Source organism: Emydura macquarii, unplaced genomic scaffold (assembly GCF_026122565.2).
Source record: "Emydura macquarii macquarii isolate MOO-44397 ecotype Brisbane River unplaced genomic scaffold, CSIRO-AGI_Emac_v2 contig_3328, whole genome shotgun sequence".
NCBI classification, from domain to species: domain Eukaryota; kingdom Metazoa; phylum Chordata; order Testudines; family Chelidae; genus Emydura; species Emydura macquarii.
Window position 1 is genome coordinate 2388206 of NW_027133465.1, and position 12415 is coordinate 2400620.

General features: G+C 44.8%; 1 long non-coding RNA gene across 1 annotated transcript; it reads right to left on the bottom strand.

Moving 5' to 3' along the window:
• Window positions 1-5157: 5157 nt before the first annotated feature.
• On the bottom strand, window positions 5158-7891 carry LOC137143478 (uncharacterized). Its single transcript, XR_010917170.1, has 3 exons — window positions 7739-7891; window positions 6389-6516; window positions 5158-5481 (listed from the first exon to the last, which is right to left on the bottom strand). It is a non-coding gene; the product is annotated as an uncharacterized lncRNA (long non-coding RNA).
• Window positions 7892-12415: the final 4524 nt, after the last annotated feature.

The following is a 12415-nucleotide window of genomic DNA, read 5'->3' on the forward strand; positions in this document are numbered from 1 at the left end:
AGAGAAATAACAGAAGCAGTCATGCTTGCAACACAGTGGATGATTAACAACCACACCAGGATGCAAAAGCAGCATGACACAGCAGAATCCACAGACTTACATGGGAATGGACCACTATAAAACGGGGTGCGAAGATGGGGACTTCGGATTTGCAAACATCCATCCAGGAGCATCGGTTCGTGACTGACAGAGGCCCAGCTCCCTCTCGTGTTTGGTCTACCTAGTTAATAGGCTGGCACGAGCAATGCATAGGCTGGAAACTATACTCCACCTGCAGAACTCTTCAGCTGTGTATGTGTGTGTGTGCGTAACAGCTTTCTGAAGTTTCTATAAATGCAGCGTATTGCCTTATCCCCTGAATAAGATCCTGATAGTCTTTTCTTTTACAAGTATAACACACCTACGAGGCCTTGTCCTGCCTACACTAGAAAACTTTGCACCCATTTTGCAGCAACGATGCAGCTACATTGGAGTTGACATCAGTGGGGTACAGGTACTTTTACCAGCATGTCATGAGAACCCTGTTAGAAGGAATGGGGAGAGAACCCTTCAAATCCCAGCTCCTTCTCAAACTCTTCTCCCAGGGGTCACCAGTGTTGTTCTTTCCCCTGCAGTAGCATCAGCCCGACTCTTTGGACTAATCTACATAGGAACACTGGTACTTGCAGGTTTTCATGACCTGGTGGTAAAAAACATCGGAGCTCTGTCTTTGCCAGCACTAGCAGCAGCGAGACATTCCAGAAAAAGATTTAAAAACTAATGTAGCAGTGAGAGGTTAACCTAGAGCACATGGTCCACTCAGTCCTTGGCCTCTCTGGATCAATACCAATAAATGTTCCCACTTTGAATATCTTATTCTAAAACAAAAACAAATTTAAAATTGGTTATTTTAAAAGAGGATTTCAAGGAGTCTAATTTTATTCTTCCTCAATACACATGGAACAATTATCCCTCCACCTCTCAAAGTAGACTTTCATTTCTTGTAGTCCTCACATCAAGACCGGATGCCTTTCTGGAAGGGATGCTTCAGTCAAACTCAAGTAATTGGGCTTGATAGAGGAGTGAATGGATACAATTCTGTTGCCTGTGACATACAGGAGGTCAGAATAAATGATCTAATGCTCCCTTCCGGCTCTAAAAATATATAATATTCCTTGTCTCTTTCCCTGATTTTAGTGGTTAAGAGATAATGTTACAAGCAAGCCAAATCCCCTATATTAAATACATTTCCTATGTTTGCTTATGAGGAAGGATATGATTTAGTCACAAAGGTCAGCTGGTGCCAGAGCTGCTACTGTGTGCCCTCACAGATTCTGTGACTTTCCAGCTGTCATTTCTTCCCCCCCCCCCAACTCTCTCTTCCCCCTTTATTTTTAGCAGATCTCCATGACTTTGCTTTGATAACCGTGACCCTACTGAGGAGTAACCTCGTTAAGAGTTTCTATGAATGCACAGCAGTTAGAAGATGTCTGTGTCTTCAGTGACTTTACTTAGTTTTCCTTTGACGCTGTATTAGGACACTTAAGTTAACCGCTTTGTTTTAGAGTCGGGTGTTTTGTACTTCCATCATCTCCGCTTCATTTCTTTAGCTGATTTTAGCATGAGTGTTATCCTTATCCATGTTTATTTTGAACTAGAAACATCGTGTGTCACAGCCATGCACAGGACAGACATGACCTGGGGAGAGGACAGCAAATGGTGCTGAAGGATAATGATCAGGCCAGAGGAAGTTACTAGTGGAGTTTCTCAAGGATCAGTCTTGGTCTTATTTAATAAATTTCATTAATGGTATTGGCACAGAAGTAGGAGTGCGCTAATGAAATTTGCTGGTGATTACAGAGGACAATACAAATACACAGGAAGAACCGGGTGACCTGACTGCCTGCAATAACAGAAATAGGATGAAATTTAATAGTTAAGGCCCCACTTAATTTGCAATATTGCGTATCCCACATTAGGTTTTCACCACAATTTTGACAATGGGAGCCTGAGGCACCACTCTCAGCCCCAGGCTGCTGACAGTGGAAATCGCAGAAGAGCAATAATAGACCTTATTACCACAAATAATAAGGTCCATTATTACTTTTCTATGATTTGTCGGTCGGTTGGCTTGCGTGTTTGTGGGTTCTTTTGGTGTGCTTTCCCAGCTCTGCTCAAACAGCTGTCTCAGCAGACCCTGATAGTACTACCCAGTGTGTTTAAGTGCTGGAAGTGGAGATGTTTTTGCCCTGGTATCACTGCTTTGGCTGCTCAGTGCTTCGATTCTTGAAACTTCAATGCTATTAGATAGGGCAGCATGTTAGTTTAGCAGACTCCGCTGCTCCTCTTAAAGAAAGACCCACAGGTATGGGTCAGTGACAAAGGCAGATGGCCCGGTTATTGCCGTCAAGACAGTCCTAGCTCCCTGCTTACAGGTACGCTAACACCTGGGTGCTCTGTGGCAAGGAATGGCTCAGTCAGCGATGGGACTTTCCACATTGCCCTTGGCTGAACAAAAAATTAAGGCGAGGTGTGCTGTCTGGATTAGGGCGACCTTTTAGAAAAGGATTTACTATCAATATGGCAAAGTTAGAATAATTCATATGAGAAGCTGTGTCAGGTACCACTAAAAAGGTTATAATTTGCTAAATGTGACAATAGTGCTCATGTGTATGTGTCATATTTGTATTGTAAATCATGGATAAGTCTGATATAGCTGTATTTTAACTTGTGCTGTGTTTCTGGGTGACACCCCAGATGGAATGGCAGCAGCCATAAACCTGCTTAATGACCCATTAAGGGAACTCAAAGATACAATAAGCCAAGGGAAAGAACTCATGTGCTACACCTTATAAGTCACCAGGATTTGCCCAGGTGACCCTGGACTCCATCTTGTTTCTATGAATTTTCACCAGCTGCATGACAAAGGGACATAAAAGGCAGCTGCTCCATCCCATCTTGTCTTCATTCCTGCTTCCTACAGCTGGATCAACTCATCTGCAACTGAAGCTGTGAAACAAAGGACTGAGACCCATCCAGGTCCTGGATGTAACCAGAGGGACTGTACAAGCCTGGAAACCCTACAGTTCTACTGAGAACCTGACATATATGTGTCATTTGTATGTATCTAATTAATGAGAGAAATGTTAAATGATCAAAGCATCAGTTTCTTTCCTTTTATAATAAACCTTTAGTTTTAGTTACTAAAGGATTAGCTGGCAGTGTGGTATTCTGGACAAGATCCAAATTTATATTGACCTGGCAATGTGGCTGACCCTTTGGGGATCAGGAGAACCTTTTTTGTAAAGGGAATAGTGTTTTCATAACTTACCCCTTAACTGGACCCAGGGGCTGATTGGGAGCCTGAGCTGAAATGCAATAAGGGAGCTGCGTAGCTTCTTGTTTTTACCTTCTTGATAACCAGTGTGTGGGGTGGGGGGAGGGACGGGGGGAGATCAGAAGCACTGTTGATGACTGGTTGGTGAATTTACTGCAGTGTTAGCCACCAGCTTGGAAGAATCTGCTCTCTTTTTGCAACCTGTCCTAACCTTGGCATTTTCAGGTGGCTATCCCAGGCACAGACGAGTCACACAAAGTACCGACGGATACATTTATAGACCAAAAAAAACAAACAACTAACATACACCACTTAACACACACCATCTTATGTATTTCATGATCTCTGTTTACTTCCCCCAGTTCCTGATATCTTGGACAAAAAAATATTCCTATTCATTATGTTGTCAAACCATCTTATTTTGTACTAGATTAGGATGCATCTGTACTAGCTGGAATATATTTACGTAAATATCTAGTGCCTCGTATACTAGTAACAACTTGGCCAAGTTCATGTACTGGACAGTGAACTTCTAAGCATCTGCTTTAATTCATGGTCTGACTTTGGTTCACAGCCTCCGGTTCAGGCCTCAGATCTTGCACCAGACCCAGTGCTCCAGGTTTATTTCCCCTCCTCCCCCCTCTCTCTACTACAGGGATCTGGTTGCTCTCTATAAATACAGCAGGCAGGGAGATGAGTGATTAAAAGGAAAATGTTGGGACTAGAACAAATGAGGATAAACTGGCCAAGAGTAAATTTAGGCTGGAAATCAGACAATGGCGTCTAACAATCAGAGGAGTGAAGTTCTCCAACAGCAGTGGGGGACAAACAAGAGTTAAGATGGAATTTGATACATTTATGAAAAGGGTTGCTTGCAATAGCAGGAGGCTGTATTTGATGACCCAGGAGATCCCTTCCAGTCAGTCCTACGTCCATACAAAGAATTGTCCCACTGACCACTACAGAAACCACTCTAAAAACCTACAGAATCAAATAGATAGAGACCAATACCCTTTCTACAAGATTTTTGACCCGACTTAGAACTCTACGGCAGAAATATTGGTGGTCTATTACATTTTGTACTGTGGTTCAAAAATCCTATTAAAAAGTTACAATTTTCCTCTTGCATTGTACAGGACTTTTCCATAAGGGGTATATCATATGGTTATTTATCGTGCTTATGCTTTACACAACAGAGTGGATACCAAGGACTCTACCAGTTTCTTAAACTGCTTTACAACAGTCCAGAAGACACAAAAATAATGAAGATTTTCAGCACACAAGTGTGATGTTTTTAAGCACAGGAGTGTAAAGTATTTCCCATCAGTGAAAATCCAATCTCCACCATGAGATGCAGGCGTCCCCCTACATACCCCAGCAGGAAAATTACAGATTAGGCAAGTTGCAAAGATGATAGAATAGCTTTCTCATGCAGATAGATGTGCAGAATCCAAGGGAACACAACTGCAAAATTGGTAGCATGAATACATTTCTGCACAATGCAAAAAACCTCCAAGCTCTAAAAAGCTTAGCAGTGCCTAAGGAAAAAGGGTTGCCCAGTCGTTATCGCTTTTGATAGGTCCTAATTAAAGCCTCTCTAGCAACTTTCCGTGAAATCAAAAGAACTAAAGAGTCATCTCTCATGTTTTCAGGCTTCTGAGCCCTTCCTCCTCTCCACCTACCTCCACCCACGCAGGAGATTAAATATAACAGTCCAGACAAGATGAAATGCAATGCTCCTGCAGTTTTATATGATTTATTAAAAGGAGAGAAGCAACCAAGAGGGAGGAAAATAGGTCAAATGTTCTAGTATGCTATAAAAAAACGTAAGGACATTGCTCTTGCTTTTTAACATCTCTTTTAATCACATGCCACTAATTGTAAGGCAGAAAATGAGGTTTTAAGGTGAAATAAGTAGCAATCTGAAGGGAATAGGCGACTGGAGGGGAATACGAAAGGATGGCTCCTCTTTGGCAAACACAGTAGACAACAGCTGAAAGGCACGTCAATGGCATGACGTTCTCACATGACCAGAAGACAGTATAGCACATGTGGAGCGGAGTCTTTATAGCAGCAGCAACACACATATTTACAGGATGAAGTGCCTTCCATTACAGACTCTTCCATTAAGCCCCATAAAACGTGGGCATGAGGCACATTTTCTCCTGAGCATAATAAGAACATAAGGAAGTTACTGGACAAGAAAAGGCTATTTCCCCCACACACGTGCTTCTCCAGCTTTGGCACCTCGGCCCCATCTCTCTGATTTGTCACTCTCTCCTTTAATTCCATCTTTCTCCATGAAAGTGTCTAGCGGTCTCAAACCTCTCTGCTACTTGCTTCAACAGCCTTAAGAGTTGTACAACTCCAGCAATTCCCATCCACAACCCCTCTAAAGAGTCTGTCCTTTCTCCCCCGCCACCCTTGGTGACTGTGCTGCAGTCACTTCGGTTTTCTCCCCCTCCCGTTTGGAATATTGTCATTTGCTTCTAACTGGACTTTCCGGGGAAATAATCTGGAGGCTGCAGCAGTTACAAGTGTCCCTGCCTATCCACTTCTTGAGGCAGGAAGAGCTAAGCAGTAACACGAGCGTTCTGTGATGGGTGACAAGCACCTAGACCGATAGCTGCACCACATTGCCTAGCAGAAAGGCAGAATGAGATCCAATGGTTGGATGCTGGAGCTAGAAAACTTCAGGCTAGAATAAGGCACAGAATTTTAACAGCAAGGATAATTAGCTATTAGAACAACACTACCTAGGGACGTGGTGGATTTGCCATCAATGAAGGTTTTAAACCAAGATTGATTGCTACAACCTGGTCTAGTCCCCCTTCCAGATAGTCACCACTCACTAGATCCCAGGTACATCTAAGCCCCATGGGTCCACGGAGAGTCTAGTCACTGTTTTTAGTTCTGAGTCTATAGGGCACCCTCCCAGGTACAGACTTCTTGTCTGATCCCTTCCTGGGGATGTGGGACTCCACAATCCAGCCACCCTAATCCCTGGAACCAGTGCCTCAGACCTCCCAAACCCCCAGTTGCTCATACTTGCTTCCCTAAACTTCCACCTACCTGTGGGTATTCTGGGTTCTAGCTTACCCCCTTCAGGTCCAAAGTGATAGGCAAGCAAGGAACATTGGCTTAGCAAAGGAATTTCTTAACCACAGTCACTTTAATCTTAAAAAGCATTGGAGAGATCTCTGCAAAACAACAAGAGTCCTGAGATGCACCCTCCCCCTAGTCTGCCTCCTGTGTGTCCAAGGTCTCATCAGCATTTCAGGCTAGGCAGTGTCCTTCCTGCCACCTCTGTCTCTAGCCTGATCTTCTCATAGGTGGCAATGGATGCCCGCCCCACCTCACAGAAAACCATCCGCCCTGAAATACAACTTCTGTCTCTTTTTGCTGACCATGACTTAAGAATGTATTGTTTTAAATGTATCCTTGTTATGAGGTAGACTGGCCCTTTACGACTGCAGAGGGATGTCTCCAGGCCATACATCCCTGTTCCAGGGATTGGCGTGGAAAGACACGCTAATTGGACAAAGCAAAGAGCCAATGAGAGAGAAGCACTGGTCTCAGAGTGGCAGTTTGTGGTTTGGACAAGAACCCAGGCTATTGATTCTCCATAAAGCCAAGCACCAGTGCTTTGAAGTATGGGTGGGGCAAGGCTCTCCGTAAGCCAGAAGGAATCATGGGAAGTAAAGCTCTTGCTGGGTTTGTAGGCCTCCACAGCAAGGCATGCTGGGAAGAGAAGGCTAAATACAAGCAGCCACCTCTCTCATAACAGAGAGATCGTGGAAGGATTGGAGATGCTAGTGGTGTCTTCTAGAGAGGGGAACTCTACCTGCTTAGGTTGGGCTTTATCTTCCAGATCTCCGCGGGGTGTCTGGATTCTCATTAGAAATGCCCAGCAGAAAGAAACCGGCCAGTGAGGGGCCATTTTGTTTGATTTTGAACTTTCATACTGGACTGTTTTGGACTTCACTGCCAGGCCTCTGGGGAAAAGTTCTCTGGAGAAAGAAACCACTTGGGGAAGGGCTGTATTTGTTTTGTCTGGTTTTAAAGTGCTGCCTAAATGTGGGGTTCTATGAAGAACCTACCACTGACCAAGAGCCATTATAATCTGATGGCTGATTTTAACCTATGTGAAATGAAACTGATGGTTCTCAGGCCACATACCTTTTTATACCTGCGGAGCACTAACTTACCCAGCTAACCCTCAGAAACCCACCTGGAAAGTAGGTAAATGCAGGTGGGTATGTAGTTTTCAAGCACACCCCTTTGTGGTGTAGCATACAGCATACCACTGGAGTCTCCTACCTCAGATTCTCTGAAGGTTCCTGGCAATAATCCAGGCACAGCCATGATCTTTGAAACAATATTCCCCCTTTCCACGGGTCTAAGTTATCAAATATTACTCACCTTGCAAAATGCCTCTTTCCACTCACCCTTCAGGTTTGGGAATCACAGTCCTCCCTCTCAGGACTGTTTCCAGTCCTTGCCTGCAGACCCTCTGCTCAGTTTGAGGGGTTTCACAGCCCTCTTTCTTGGGGCAGTATCCTGCCTGAGCACTACCTCTCAGGAACACTAGCAGCAGCTCCTTTATTGACTGCCCTTAGAACTCCCTTTTCAGTCACTCACCAGCCCATTAATCACTCTTGTGACCTTCCCAGGTGGGTTCAATAATCCCAAGCACATGTCTGCACTGTGTGGGAGAGAGGGAGCCTTGCCCCACCCATTATCCAGGCTCCTGGTCCCAGGCCCTTAAAGAAACATGGTCTGTGTTTTCCTATGTCTCCCTTCTCAGACACTAACTATTCCCCAGGGCCATCTTCCTCTCTGCCAGTGACTGCTTCAATTATTTCTTTGGCTACATCCACTTTCTCTTACCAACACACAGTACCGTCTATGTCTATAAAGGGCCAGTACCCCATTACAGTAAACTATATTATCCCCATTTTACAGACAGGAAAGCTGAGAGAGAAGCAGGTTAAGTACCTTGCTCAAGGCCACCTTGCAAATCGATGGCAGAGTCAGTATTAGACACCAGCAGAAGTTGGTTAGCTAGCCAGCGCCTAATCCTTCCTTGAGATGCTGAGGTAGGCTGTTTGCACATTGCTACTACGTGGTCTGGGTGAGTTTTGCTGCGAACTAGAAGACTTCAGTCTCCAGGGTTGTCAAGCCACCTTTACCCAAAGCTGAATTGTAACAGGAATTTTGTAGTTTTGCTTTATTTACTTTGTTCCTTTGATGCGCAAGGATTTAGTGACATGCTTCGCGATACTATGGCACGAGAGACATTGCATAAAATCAAATCACCGCTGGTGCAGAAACTTCCAGTTTTAAAGGCTCAGTTGCTACCACAGACATGTAGCTGCCTGATTGCAGGCTTTTGCCCTGAGACTCAGCCTTTTGGGGGATTTCTCTGGACACTTTGCAGCACCACAGCCGAGGGTTCCCGTCAGCGCAGTGCAGTGAAGACGCCACACAGAAGGGAAGCACAGCTGTCCATGGGAGTTGCACAAGCTGCTCTGGGTAACTTGCATAACTCCCATCAACTGCCGGCAAATCTCCAGGTAAGTGTGGACCAGGGTTAAAGCTCTGACCCTGCACCATTAATGTCAATGGGTGTTTTGCCATTGACTTCAATGAGCAGAGGCTTGCGCTCCAAAGCCTGAATCCTCATTGATTTAAATGGAAGTTAGGAGCCTAAATGCCTTTGAGGATCTGGGATTTACAGTCTGTTGGGAACTGAACAGCTGATTCTCTAGAGATTTAAAGCTATAGTACACAGGAAAGACAGGTGTAAACATTACATATCTACATCACAAACATGTCAAGGCAAAAAATGATGATCCGTAAGAAGAATGAAACCCGTCCTCGAGTCTCGCAGTCACGTAAAATGGTAAAATATGGCAAAATTGTAAAAAGATCTCAGATTTTTTGCTCTCGTTTTTCCCCCAAGGACAAAACACTGGACCTTATCCAGAGCTGCAGGCCCTAAAAATTGTTGTTAGGAATTTAGGGTTAGGTTTTGAAATGAAAACCTTCCCTATGAAATATTGCTCCTTAGTCTCCTATGGCACTCTGGGTGAATATGCATTGTGCTTCTCTTCCAAAGTGCCTTGGGATTTTTTTTCTTCTGTTTCATCACCATTACCTATCTGGAGAATCTGTACAGAGCGGGGCTCTGACCTGACAATATCTTTGTATGGGCAGACCCCTGCGCCCATGTACAGTTCATGGCAAGATTGGGGCTCAGCTGATCCCACTTTAATAGCATTCCAGATGCAGGAATCAACTTGTTAATTGACTCATGTTTCAGAACCCTGACCTTTTCTTCCTTGTTATCTGTACCTGTTAAAGGCATCCCTGATAAAGGAATCATTTGTAATTAAATAATGTTTTTTAAAAGCCCCTGTTTGACCACTTATCGAACTCCTCTCAATTATCTAGCCCATATAACACTGTAAAGTGGTAATTGCTGTAGGCACTAAAATCTATACATCTGCCTGTCTATCTAAGGTACTTACTGTAGTATTTAGGCACTGATTCCTGATTACCCCAGAGAGCCATCTATTAATATAGTCCTCAGCCAGGATCAGGGCCCCGTGCTGCCAGATACTGTGTATACGCACACAGTAAGACACAGCCCTTGCAGGAAAGAATTTGCAATCTAAAGCTCTGATTCTGCAAATGCTTATGCCTAATGCTAATGCCTATGGACATTGCTACTAAGTTCAACGTGACTGCTCACATGCTACGTGTTCGATTCTTTTTCTGTATGGGTTCTTACACTGCATTCACCATCATAGTATCTGAGCACTTTTTACAGTAGGGCACTAAGCTACGTAGCTAACATTTGTCATGTATTGTTTGTTCTCTCATTCTCTCCCCAAGGAGAAGTGTGTGCAGTGGAGCGTCTTGTTCTGGTGTTTGGGGGATGGTTTTGATTTGAATTTGGTTGCGGGGGTGGGTTGGTTGTTTGGTTTGTTTTTTAAATATACATGTTGCTCTGTATTTATGTTGGAGAAGGCAAGTCAAAGAAATGCGCCTTGCTCTTGGAGCGCAGATTGATGACGTCTGCGATGGTCCTTAGTTCCTGGGGGAGTTCATTCCACAGTCTCAGACCAGACCCCAAGACTTCCACACAGTCAAGCTTTTCTTTTATTGTTCAGAGTTCCACTGGGCCAAAGGGAGTGAAGCTGTCAACCCCGGTCTTCATCCCAGAGCTGTAGGTGGTCTCTTAGATATCCCGTGTCCTGGCCCTGGGGCCTAATTTAAGACAAGAATGCACCAAATGGGAATAACAAACCACCAGAAAAAAAGGGAACAGGGAAGATGAAGGTCACCAAGGCATGGCTACATAGACTAGCTATCTGAACAGGTTTTGAGTCAGTTATTATATTTACGTCTTCTTGTATGCAGGCATCAGAGCTCCATGTCCAGCTTCTATAGCCAGAGGACAGCCTCTGTATCAAGGGAAGCTAGGCACTGTAAACTACCCTCCAAATGTCAGGTGGGGCACTCTTCCACCATGAGTTATTGTCTGCAACGTTGCCCACAGTCACAGCGTGGAGAGGAAAATGGGCCAAGCTGGGGCATAGCTGGTGGCAACTCTCTGTGAGCCAGAGTGTAGCCTGTTGTGCCTGGCCCAGGATCTATATTCAAGGAAATAGGCCTACCATCTACACGGAGGCAGGGGCAGCAATGGACTCCTCAATTTACATGGTGTGTTGGACTCTTTACGCTGATGCTAGAAGAGCACAGTCTTGGCGGCGCTGCTGATCTGTGCATAGTAAAGGGCCAGTAGCACTCTTGTCCAAGAGTGATTGGCTGCCATAGCGAAAGGGCGCCAAGAGGTCAGCTGTCATGTCACACCTCGGTCTGCTTATTGCGATCCCTCCCCTGAATAAGAGCAGACCATCAAACTGGCGCTGTGTGTGGTTTCCTGTCTGAGAATGGGGCATCAGACAACTGGAGATGTAATTGGTTGGTTTCATCTGCTGCAGTTCTCCAAGCAGACTTAACAGTGTTGGCATCTTGTTGAAGGTCTGGCAGAGCTCGGTGTCCTAGCATGTCCAAACTGGAAGCTGGTGTATAATTCAAGCAGCAACAAATAATTTGAGTAGCTGAACTCAGCTCCTTGTCCACAAGCTGAGTGTGGCAACTGCACCCCCAAGCCACAAAGCAAATACCAAGGCAAATACAGAGGAACAAAGCACCACAGGGTCTGTTCTCCGGGAGGTTCCAGATGGTTTTTGTGTTGAGGCAGAGATCTTCATTTCAGGTGTCCCTGTTATGGCCAGTGTGTAAGGCTCCAGGTGAGTTTTATTCCCAAGTATGTGACAACTGGTTGGAATGGCAGTAAGCGTCCTTGGACATAGATTGAGATGGGTCAATTGGCAAGCCAATTGTTTAAATGGAAAGTCATTGTCACTGTCTTGGTTTCACTCAGAATTAGTCTCCATTACTGTAAGTAAGGGTCAAAGTGGGAAGTAAGTCTACTGCCTTCACCTGCAGCTCCTCTCAGTGGTGAAAGCAAAGATAAAACAGACTAAATGCAAAATCGGAACTCACGTTCTCGTCGTATATAATCCATAGGAGAAATAAATAGCTATCCAAAATCCCTATGGCAACGTTTAACATTTAACGAGATGTCAAAGCCATGAATTACTATTTCCTTGGCTGTATGTGGACCTTAAACAGTGCAGATTTGAAATCAGAGTTTGGCGTTATCAGCAGCTGTAGTATTGGTGGGAGCTCTGCTGGCACCTAATGGCTACAGTGTAGAAATGTGTACAACAGGAATCGGAGAGAAGGTGGCCGGGGGTGGATAAAGGAAAGGAAGGGTTTAATGTGAGAACAGGGCACTGAAGGTGGGAAGCAGAAAACGCTGTGCTGTGAACAGCTGGAATGGAAGAAGCTATTGTCAGTGAGAGCTAGGATCTCTGCCTTTACATGTTCAGACTGATCAGCCACCACACAGACTTGGTGTCTGTGGCAAAGGGGGATTCCTCTAGCTCTTAGCACACTGCCTTGTGCTGAGACATCTTATGCCAAGTGGACAGGCCAGTCTCCTGGGCTGCGGGGAAGCTA